Below are 12375 nucleotides of genomic sequence, written 5' to 3'. Positions count from 1 at the left end.
GAGATATTGTGATATTCCAAAATATCCATGTTCCGACATGGAACCAACTTCAACTTCACCTGCAACTAGGAACGCTATAAGAAGGGCTGAGCAAAAGCGGTAACTTAGCCAAACAACGGTTTGCTAGGAAAGGATGGTTAGAGGCTTGACATGGCAATATGGGAGGCATGATATAGCAAGTGGTAGGTAGCGCAGCATGGCAATAGATCGAACAACTAGCAAAGCAAAGATAGAAGTGATTTCGAGGGTATGGTCATCTTGCCTGCAAGGTTCTCAGAGTTGTCGACCAGAAGATATGATGGCAACCATGTAAACATAGCATGTTTCGTTAACAGGTTTCAGACTTAGCAGAAAACAGATCATGGCAGAAACAGTATTATGAAGGCATCTTTGTGAGCTTGATTCACTCACCACAAAGCAATTCATGACAAAACAAGCATACCTACGGCAAGATGGCATGTTTATGAAGCTAACCATGGCTAGAACAAATACATTACATGAAAGGATCAACTACAACAAGCTTGGCAAAGTTGAATAACACGTAAACAATCTGGCAGGAACATTTTATAGCAAAAGTAGAGCAAGATTAAGACATGCTATGGCACTCCATAATTGCAAATAGGGGCATGGATGGATAGAGCACAACTATATCTACAAAACATCCTTACTGAACATAATCAAAAGGAGCATGGATCTCTCTGTAGACACATGTATAGATGGCAACAAAATAACAGGAGAAACAGAATGTGAAATTACAGTCCCTGAAATCAGAAACATCTCGAAGCCTAGTTTGCATGCTTGTGCTAGTCACCACAGAGATCACAAAAATACATGGCATACACCTCTGTACAGATGGCATGGCATACATCAAAACACATGTAGAGCTCCTACTCATAAGAGGCACACATCAATAGCAAGAAAAATAACAAATCACCAAGTACTGATAAGTAACAGCAGTAAATATCATATAGCACTCTTGCACCATGGATTTGGGCATCAAGATGGACTGAAACGAGCATGGCATAATGGAGCAAAATGAAGAGCATCTCGAGGCGAACATTTCAATATATTACACGCACGAAACGGAGCTATATGCAGAGAGTTATGATGCAATGAACAGGAGCATATAATGTAAAATACACGGGACTTGGCAAAATTTCGGGGGCGGGGGGGGAGAAGTCAACCTCCTCGCACGAGATCTGGATCAAGCCGGCTCGCCGGAGCTCGGGGAGAGGTCGCCGGAGACGGGACGGAGAGGAGGTGGAGGAGGCGCCGGCGGGGAGGAGGAAGACGGGGCGCGGCGTGGGGACGCGGCGGCGCGGGGTCCGCGAGGTGCTCGGGCGCGGGCGGCGCGCCGGGCGACCGGGCGGCGGCTCGCCGGCGACGATGCCGGCGAGGTGGGGCGACGAGGCGGCGGCGGCGAGGGAGGACGGCGGCGGCACGCGGGCGCACTGGAGGAGGAGGCGCGGGCGGCGGCGGAGCGGGCCGGGGGGGCCCCGCGCAGGCCTGGCGGGCCGGCGGCGGCGCGCGGTGGCTGGGCCACGTGGCAGCGCGGGAGAGGCCGGGCGCGGCGGCGGGTGCGTCCGGCGGCGGCGGACGCGTCCGGCTGCGGAGAGGGGAAGGGGACTAGGGTTTGATCTGCGAAAATTTTAGAGGGGGGGTGTTTTTATAGGTAGAGGGAGCTAGGAGACTCCGAATGGAGTGCGGTTTTCGCCCCCACGATCGTGATCGAAGGACCGAGAGCATGGAGGTGACTTAGAGGAGTTTTGGGCTGTTTGGAGGGGGGTTTTGCTGCAACACACAAAAGGACTTTGCGGTTGCCCGGTTAACCGTTGGAGCATCAAACGACCTCCAAATGGAACGAAACTTGACAGGTTGTCTACCGGTGGTATAACAAGGCCACTTGACAAGACTCGGTCCATTCCGAGAACATTCAGCACCCGCTCATGAAAAGAAACAAGAGGGGTGCGCCGGTGGACGTGGGAGTGTCGGATTGCAAAACGGATAACGGGGAAAAAGCTCGGATGCATGAGACGAACACGTATGCAAATGAGATGCACATGATGACATGATATGAGATGCATGACATGAACAAAATGCAAAAACGAAAAACAAAACCCGACCACGAAGGGAATATCATAACACATAGACGAAAATGGCAAGAGTTGGAGTTACAATTATGGAAAGTTACATCCGGGGTGTTACAAGAAGTGCTTTCGTCAAGGGTGACCGACACGTGGCATCCACCGTAACAGAACGCCGTTAAGCTATCGGGTCCGGTTTTGGATCCGATAACCCGTTAACAGCCCCGACCAATGGGGATTTTCCACGTGTAAAATCATCATTGGCTGGAGGAAACACGTGTCGGCTCCCCGTTGGGAGAGATGTCATCCACTCATTGGACCCAAAGCGCCTATGATACGTCGACACATGGTACGGCCCAACAGAGGCCCATTCCTGTGAAAAGGCCGGCCCGTTTGACTTGGTCAAAAGGTGGCAGGCCGGCCCACGGCAAGCCTGTTAATGACCTGTTCGCATATAGCCCATTTACAGCCCGCTAACCCAGGGCCTATTTACGGCCTATCCGAATTAGGCCCAGTAGCATCATCTGGGCCGTCAATATAATTCCAGCCCGTTTTAACTTCCGGCCCATGTATGGCCCATGACGTCTTTCGGCCCATGTATGGCCCTTAATAACCCTCGGCCCCTTAACGGCCCGTGGTAAAACTGGCCCGTAACGAACAGTGTATCACTTTATACCCATTAACGGCCCATTATTCCGTTGGGCCGTTTCCAGCCCATGTTATCTTTTGGCATTCTCAGGGCCCATTTATTCTTGGGCTCATTTCCAGCATTCTGTTACTTATGGCCCATTACTGTCATTTTCTGCTCTTGGGCCAAATTCAGCCCGTGGTTACAGTCGGCCCATTGGCGAAATGATGATTCGTCCCGTAGAAGGCCCATGGATCCTATGGCCCGTAAAAGGCCCATGAATTGTACGGCCCGTGGAAGGCCCATGGATCCTACGGCCTGTATAGAAGGCCAATGGATCCTACGGCCCGTAGAAGGCCCATGGATCATACGGCCCGCAGGAGGCCCATGGTTACAACAGTCCGTGTGTTGCCATGATTATTTTGGCCTAGTTTCCAAAAATAGGTTATTGTGGCCACTAGAAAAACACAGAAAAAGAACTGCAGTGACTACAAGCAAACAACTAAACAAGACAATAAGGAAATAAATAAGCAAGCAATTAACGCTAGCCTATTACCGCTATTACACATATTACATCCACTAGGCATCAAAGTTCGCCACCAGTGCAAATATAGGGAACAAAGCAGCATATTACATACACTGGCCGTCAAAATTGGCCACCAGTGCAAATAAACGCGGCAGCAAAAAAAGAGCATAACTGAAACAACTTCAGAAGAGCTCAAGAAACGTGGTATCCACCATGCTGGCAATAAGCTTAGCAAGCTTATTAGCTTTGTCCTGTTTGGCGCTAAAATCCTCCAACGCTTGCTGTTGCACCAGAAAGTATGCATCTGAATGCTCCAGGGACTTCTGCAGTCCTTCTGCTTCTTGTCGCAGCACAGCTGATCGATGTCTTTCAGCTTGTAGTTGAGACTCAAGAAACCGAACTGATTCAGACTGTGAGTTTGAATAGCTTGTGCAAGCAGTAGTGGCCAGTAACTTGAACACTAAACCAAGACAGGACTTTGGGGTTGTCTCACTGTCATCGAGATAGTCTTCCTTAACTGTTTTATCAGCTTTGTTGGAGACCAACAAGGATGTGTCACTATCCTGAACCTTATCTGCATTACTTCCTTTACCATTGCTTAATAAGGCACTCTTCCCCAATATTCTGTCAGCATTCTAAAAGAAGAAACAAGCAGACACATAACAGGTTTAGCATGTACTAGTATATGAAACTCATTTCGGTGAACCAGTTCATTAGTAAGGTGGACAGGATTAAACTACCGAGTCTTCTATTGCCAAGTACTAGTACATAATAAAAGCATCAAAAAAACATATATCTATGTCCTATGGTCACTGCATTGTCTTGCCAAATCAAAATGGAGACATGGTTCAAATCATATCAGTTCGAGGCAAAGCAGCAGTGAAAGAATACAAAGCGTGGGAAACTACACGACACAACAAGATTTCAGATGGGTACCACGGGTCTACATGTACAACAACACTATTTTCTCTATTGTGATGGTAGTAATGTGCATGATATGAGAAGTCAACTGTATACACAAATTGAAATTGAAATCAACAGAGCTATTGATAAGAGCAAGCCTGTTAGAGAAACATGCGTGAACATACCTGCTGTGCCATTGGAGTTTCGATTGGATCCTTCAATTTAAAAATAAGTTTGTATGAGTAAATACAGTGATACAAGAGCAAAGCAGTATGCACGATAGCAATCATAGTTAAAAAAGGCGTGCCTAGGCTCTAGGCGTTGGCGAAACGCATTGCGCATAACTACGCTTAAGCTGTGCATAAGCATGTGCTTTGGTCAGTAAAGCGCAAGGCGGTGGCAAAACACACAATTAACGCCTAGCGCTTTTTGGAACTATGATAGGAATGGAATCTTAAATTAGAACAGTTGTTCTTCAGGTTTAGGCAATTGTTCTACATGAACAGAGTACAATAAGACGCAAGAATATAGTACTTAAAAATAGAAAATAAGCTCATAGACCTTACCACATTCTTGGTTCGGGACCACTACAGAACAAGGCGTTCCCAGTCATCGCCCAGTAAATGTGTCTCAGGAGAACGTAAGGGAATTTGATGAGTTTCTTTGCCGGTGAAGTACATTTTCTTCATGTAATTGCGACACTGCCACCAAGCATTTTGGAAGATATCAGAGGTATTAGCAGAGGTTACCTCATCCTGAGTTTCCAAATCGGTCATTCTCTACAGAGAAAAATTGGAAAATTTGATGTATTATAACCATCATGGAGGTAGGATGTATGGGACAAAGCAAAGTAATTGCCATGAATAACATTACTTACACATAAATCCTGGATAAACACCTGCAACTGGCATTTTCCTTCATCTTTAGTATAATATTTCCAAGATGGGAAGATACGCACATATGATTTAACAACATCAAATGCGATAGATGCTAAACTACGACTAGCTGGTTGTGCCTCCTCCACAGGAATAGGCGTACTAACTGTGGAGTTGGGGTTCACCATGGTAGTTCTGGCCCTTTGGGCACTGGAGCTGCCTTACTAACTGCTCTTGTTTGGGAGCTCTGTGGTGGAGATGGTGCTGTGTCAACAGGAACTGGGTTACTATCTGCTGGGGTTGGGGTTAGATTGGGTGAAGCTGGTTCTCTGTCCATCGCGGTAGGGGTACAATCTGCGAGAGTTTGGGTTATGTGTGGTAGGGCTGGTTCTCATGCATGTACAACCGGGGTGCTATCTCCACCAAGAGGTAGCACTGTTTTATTTGAAGGCCGTGTTTTTAGTCCGCTAGATGTTGGCATCACCCGCTCCAACTCAAATGGCTGATAAACAGGAAACATAGTTGAATGTACAGACATTGTATGAGAGACAGATGCAATAGATAGTGTGGAAAAAAGAGGACATGAAATAGTTGACATGTATATTGTTTAACTAAAACGGATAGCATGACATAATTTCACATATATGATGTCTATCTAAACTGGATAGCATAGCATAACATAATTCAAAGATATGATGAATAAATAAAACGCCGTGCCAAGTTAGAGCATACACCTCGGTGGGGGAATAGGACTGGTCATCTGTCTCTGAATCCATCTCTGAGGAACTATCGGGACCCAACAAGAGATCTGCTTCGACAAGTTGCACTGTCTGCTCTGAAGGCCTTGTTTTCACTCCAGATTTTTCAATCTCCCACCCAAATGGCTGATTCAGAGGAAGAGTAGTTTAATGTACAAACATTGTCGACAAATGGAAATGTAATGAAGAAAAGGATGGGCAAGATATCACTCAAATATATTATGGCTGGCTAAAAGACATGAGACTGCATAATTCCCATATATGATATAGAAACTAAACAGGTGGCGACAGAACATGTCTAAACTAAGCAGATGACATATATGATGTCAAAAGTAGGCACTTCAAGGCAACATATGCATGATATGACTAACATCATCATGCCAAGGTAGAGCAAACACCTTGGGGGGTAAATAGGAGTGGTCAGTGGCGTCTGAATCCACCTCAGAACAGATATCTTCCTCTAGATTACAATCTGGAGAGGGGTGGGGAGGGTCTGCCATTGAACCCACCATGGAGCGATGTCTGCATGACATTGTATTGCCGCACAAAACTCTTCTTTTTTTTCTCTACATGTTCAACATGACTGTGTACAATATCTGACATGCATACGAAAAAAATATGGTGAGATTATGTAAGGAGAGCATGCAGAAATTTAGAGTGATGGTAACAACCAGTGGATGGATCCAAAAATAATGATAGCAGGCTAATGATTGCTTTAATTTAATAAAAAGACAGATGATGATTGCTTTACTATTTGTTTCCCACCCAAGATGAACAACATAGGCATACCCTAGGTGAACCAGATATTAGACAGAGATACTATTCATTCCTTCCTCGATATGTGCCCCACAACTAATTTAGAACTCAAGTTCGAACATTAATTTAGACCTGACTTGGAGTCCAAGAGGTGAACATGACGATAAAGTAGCAGGTAATTTTAAGCAATGCATAACATAAGCAGAATCAAAAGAGTGCGACCTCTCTTTTGGACCTGTGTACTCCTCAGGTTCATCTGCTGAGTCGATGATGGTGATGCCGTTGCGGTGGGTGCCGGCGGCAGGGAAGGAGATTTGAGGCGGCGAAAGACGGTCAGGAGTCGTGATGTCTGGTTTGGTGGATGTTTCTGTCCATGGAGCAGCTCAGGTGAGGTGGACGACGTCACGGCAGGAGCAGGACAAAACACACAAAGTTCCCTTCGACACCTACCTGCAACTGAAGTAATTCTGTAAGGGCTCATTTGGCTTGCATGATTCTAAAAACGCAGGGATAGGAAAAACACCAGAATAGGATAGGAATGCACATGGTAAACAGAGCATTTGTAAACACATGATTTCTGTCAACTTAGGTGTTTGGTTTAGAGGAATTGGAAGAGCAGAGGAATGCAAAGAAACATGGCCAAAATAAAGTGAAACCATATGAAAGTGTGTACAGTTAGAATGTTATTCTGCCACTAATGCACTTGGTCTTTTTTCATGCATAGGATTTTGAAAAGTAGGTCCAGGTGGATGTTTTGCTTCATTCCTTTCAAAAAAATGCATGAATAATTGAATAGTAGAGTGCCATTGGAAAATTCCCTATTGCTATGTTTTTCCGTCGAACCAAAATAGCCCTAATGGATCGACATGAATGTATAGTAATAAGTGATGCAACAAGTGTACAACCTCTTTGCCGTAGCCGTGCCGACCTCAGCATCATTGGGTTGGTCACTAAAGCAGTTGAGGCAGAGGTGGCTGTCGGAGGTGTAGAGGAAGATCTGAGGAATCTGTAGACGACGTCCAGGGCACTGCTCTGTTGTGATGGATCATTCTGTCGTTGGAGGAGCTCCGGTGAGCCGTAAGACGTCAAGGCTGAAGCAACACAAGACAGACATCGTGAATCTAAAGTGGGATTCTAATAACATCTCCAATAGATGATGTAAAATGGATGTAAAATTTACATCACCAAAAACCACCTGACTACAACAGATGAGGTAAAAACTTTTGACTCTGAACTTAACTGCGAAACTGAAATTTACTGTGGAATTTGAATGTTACTGTCGAAACTAAACGCAATGGTAGCAGAAAGGCACTTGACATGTAGTTTAGGGAGTACATGCAGTTCATCTTCAACCTGCACCCCCCTGAGCCGCCAGCCACCACCGGCCGAACCGCCGGCCCAGCCGCCGCCTCGCCGCCCCGAAACAACTCCCCACCGACGGTCTACCGATGCCCCGGCCAGCCCTCTAGCCCCCCGCCCCCACCCTGAACCCTAAGATAGATAGTGGGTACCTCTCCGACGAGCCCCATCCCCGCTGCGGGTGGTTCTTCCTTAACTCCGGCAAGCCCCCCCACCCCTGAAAATCGACTGACCCAAAAGTTGATTCAGTCGACTGAAGTGTAGCTAAATCGGAGCAGAGCAGCAGCACGAGCGAGGGGGAGAGCAGCGCAGCACGAGCAAGCGAGGAAGAGCCGGAGCAGTAGCAGCTGGGCGAGCGAAGCGATCGAGCGAGAGCCGGAGCAGCAGCAGCAGATCCGACTGGTATGGACGCCGCCGCTGAAGGGGCTCGCACTGGGGAGAGCCGCCGTGGAGATGTCGCCGCGGCGCCGGCTTGAAGGTAGCCGCTCCATGGGGTGCGGGATGGAGCACCGTCGGCACTGGGAGGTCGAGCTAAGGAGAAGGTGCGATGCGATGAGTGTACAACCTCTTTGGTGGCGCCGAGTAGGCCTCGGCTTCGTCCGAGGAGTCGGTGAGGATGCTGCGGTTCTGGTGGAGCAGGTTAAGGCGGCGCTGTGGGGATGGAGCAGCCGCGATAGATGCGGCGATCGTCAGAGCAGCTCCTTGGAGGTGGAGGACGGGGCGGCTGAACAGGCGGGACGACGAGATGGACGACGGATCCTCATCCGGGGAGGTGGACGAGGGACGTCGAGCTATTGCGGTGGACGACATCGTCGGGGAAGAGGCTCCGGCTGGGCAGCGGTGAGGTGGCGGACGGAAGAGGGTGGGGTTTCGCGGCTGGAGCGGAGAGGTTTTGGCAGCCTGGGATTTCGAATGGCAAAAAGGAGGCGATGGGAGGGGGTGAACCATGACTTAGGGACGCGCTTGTCTAAAATGTAGGGTGTGTTACAAAAGTACCCCCACCGATTTGAACTAGCGGCCCTTTCGGCTCAGGGTTAGAAGGGGATTTCGCGGTCGTCGGATTGGCTGCTGGAGGGAGTTTTCGCGCGCGTTGTAATTTCGGATAGCAAGGCGCGGGTTGTGAAGGCGCCAGTTTTGGGAGCACGATATCTGAATTTTCGGGATATAACAAGGCGCGGGTTGAATTTAGGGACAAGCCTAACGTGTAATATTGTATTGTACGTACCAAATCAATTCGCACTTCCTCAACCAAAAAGAAAATGAAAAAATAAAACTATTCACACACACAAAGAGAGAGTCTTGCCCCATTTTACTATAAAAATGCTATTCAAAGCTACTCCCTCTTCCATCTATATAGGGCCTAATGCGTTTTTCGATGCTAACTTTAACCAAATATTAGAGGAATAATATATGACATCACTAAAAAAAAGACACATCCGTGACATTTTGGGCCGAACGAAATTTTTTTTGTCATACATATGACACTTCTATGACGATAATTGTGACAAAACCCGGTATCATCATAGATGTGGTGGGCTCCTACTTCTATGACAAAAAATCATGACAGAAAATGGGCTTTTCGTCCTGGGCGGGCCGGAGACGCAGCTGCATGACATTCTTTGGGCCGTCCATGACGGAAAAAAAACGTGGTAGAAGCGAGGGCGAGGAAAATTTCGGGGAGTTCCCGGTTACGGTGGGAGGTCGGGGGCCGAGCGATGCGCGTTTCTCTCGTACACGTACGCGCGTGTGTGCGAGGCGTTGGCTCTAACTGAACCCGAGCGAGGCGTTGGGCTCTAACTGAACCCGAGCGATTGCACTGCAGGCTACGCGTTACTGAACCCGAGCGATCGATCGATGGCTGTTAACTGAACCCGATCGAGCGATTCCTTCGCTACTGCTGCTAACTGAAGCCGATCGATTGGATGAACAGTGAGCGTTGCGGGGGGGGGGGTTGGATGAACAGTGAGCGGTGGCGTTGCCTCTGGATGAACAGGACCCCGTGGTGTGGAGGGCTGGATGAACAGTAGACGGTGGAGGGGTGCCCGTGGAGGGGTGGTTGAACAGGACCCCGTGGTGTGGAGGGCTGGATGAACAGTAGACGGTGGAGGGGTGCCCGTGGAGGGGTGGTTGAACAGGACCCCGTGGTGTGGAGGGCTGGATGAACAGTAGACGGTGGAGGGTGGTTGAACAGTAGCCGGTGGAGTAGCGCGCGGTGGAGGCTGGATGAACAGGAGCCCGTGGAGGCTGGAGGAGGTCGACGGTAGCCCGTGGAGGCTGGAGGAGGTCGACGGTGGAGATGAACAGTATCCCGTGGAGTCCCGTTTTGCGGTACGCCACACCCCTCCCGATCAACAGGACCCCCGTTTCGACCGTAGCGCTCCAACACAAGTCTGTTTCCTCCGTTTTGCGGTACGCCACACCCCTCCCGATCAACAGGACCCCCGTTTCGACCGTAGGAGGTCCGTTTCCTCCGTTTTGCGGTACGCCACACCCCTCCCGATGAACAGGATCCCGTTTCGAACGTGGCCGGTCGAACACAAGGCCGTTTCCTCCGTTTTGCGGTACGCCAGGCCTCGTTTCCATCGCCTGTTCCGTCCAAGCCCTCCCGATGAACACGACCACGCATTCCGTTCCGACCCAGCCGGTTGGCTCCCACGCGTTCCGTTGCCTCCCGATGAACACGACGCATTCCGTTGCCTCCCCATGAACACGACGCATTCCGTTGCCTCCCCATGAACACGACGACGACGCTGTTTCTCCGTTCCGACCCAGCCATGTACACGAGCCCTGGCCGTACGTATGCGCGAGTAGGCGTTCGAGACCCTGCCCGTATGTACGTACGTGGCCGTATTTTCTTTCTTGCACCCTGGCCGCTGTACGTACGTGTACATGCTACGTGCGCGCCTCTACTACGACACGTACGCGCCTCTACTACGACACGTGCGCGCCTCTACATCGACCAGTATATATGTACGTACACGTTCGCGACCAGAATGACAACGCTACGTACGCTTCGACCAGGTGGGTCCCGACTGTCAGGCACTTCCTTGCCTGCGAAGATGTAGCTGGTGGGTCCCAGCAGTCAGGGGGGCGAATCGTTTTTTTTGCCCGGACGCACTTCCTTGCGTGCGAAGGTGTAGCTGCTGGGTCCCAGCAGTCAGGGGGGAATCGTTTTGTTTTTTTTGCCCGGACGCACTTCCTTGCGTGCGAAGATGTAGCTGGTGGGTCCCAGCAGTCAGGGGGGCGAATCGTTTTTTTCGGACGCACTTCCTTGCGTGCGAAGATGTAGCTGGTGGGTCCCAGCAGTCAGGGGGAAACGTTTTTTTCGCGAAATACGGTGGCCCGTCCGGTGGGTCCCCGCTGTCAGGTGGAGGAATAATTATTTTGCGCGTAATAAGGAGGCACTTCCTTGCTGCGGCCGTGGACCCAGCTGTCAGCCTCTCCACGTACAGTCCACGTCCGATGGAAGCCATTCCTTGACCACGTTGACCACGCCGCGCCGAGAGCACCAGGGCGGTGGACGACGGCGAGGCCTAGGAAGGGGACGACGCGGAGCCGGGGAAGACGCGGCAGTGGATGCCCACGCGTAGAGGAGTATGAGGGTTCACTCGTTCGGCTGCGGTGTGAGGCTGCCGTCGCCGCAGAATAACAGGGGGTGTGGGTGCGTAGAGGGATGGCCTGGCCAGCGGTGGGAGTAGTAGGGGGCGGTGAGGCCTCCGCGGCATCACAGCCGGCCACGGGCGGCAGGAGCAGGCGGCACGACCGGCGCTGCTTTGGGCGGCTGGAGCAAGAAGACCAGAGGTTGAAGAAGCACTACGGCCGTTGGATGGACATCGTACGGTCACTGGAGCTAGAATCGTTCATATATTGACTAAAGTTGACAAAGGCCTCCGTCCCAGTCAACTTAGTAGGCCCACAAGTCAGCCTCCCACCAAGGTGGGTCCCAGCTAGCAGGGGGTATTCATTTTTTTGTGCGTAATAAGGAGGCACTTCCGGTGGGTCCGAGCTGACAGCGGGGGGAACGTTTTTTTCGCGAAATACGGTGGCCCGTCCTGTGGGTCCCAGCAGTCAGGGGGAAACGTTTTTTTCGCGAAATACTGGTGGCCCGTCCGGTGGGTCCCTGCTGTCAGGTGGAGGAATAATTATTTTCCGCGTAATAAGGAGGCACTTCCTTGCGGCTGCCGTGGACCCAGCTGTCAGCCTCTCCACGTACAGTACTCTTCCGATGGAAGTCGGTCGTTGACCACATTGACCACGCCGCGCCGAGAGCACCACGGCGGTGGACGACGGCGAGGCCTAGGAAGGGGACGACGCGGAGCCGGGGAAGACGCGGCAGTGGAAGCCCGCGCGGAGAGGAGTACGAGGGTTCACCGGTTCGGCTGCGGTGTGAGGCTGCCGTCGCCGCAGAATAACAGGGGGTGTGGGTGAGTAGAGGGATGCCCTGGCCAGCGGTGGGAGTAGTAGGGGGCGCTGAGGCCTGCGCGGC

Source organism: Triticum aestivum, chromosome 3D, assembly GCF_018294505.1.
Source record: "Triticum aestivum cultivar Chinese Spring chromosome 3D, IWGSC CS RefSeq v2.1, whole genome shotgun sequence".
Lineage (NCBI taxonomy): Eukaryota > Viridiplantae > Streptophyta > Magnoliopsida > Poales > Poaceae > Triticum > Triticum aestivum.
Note: the sequence above shows the minus strand (reverse complement) of the source record.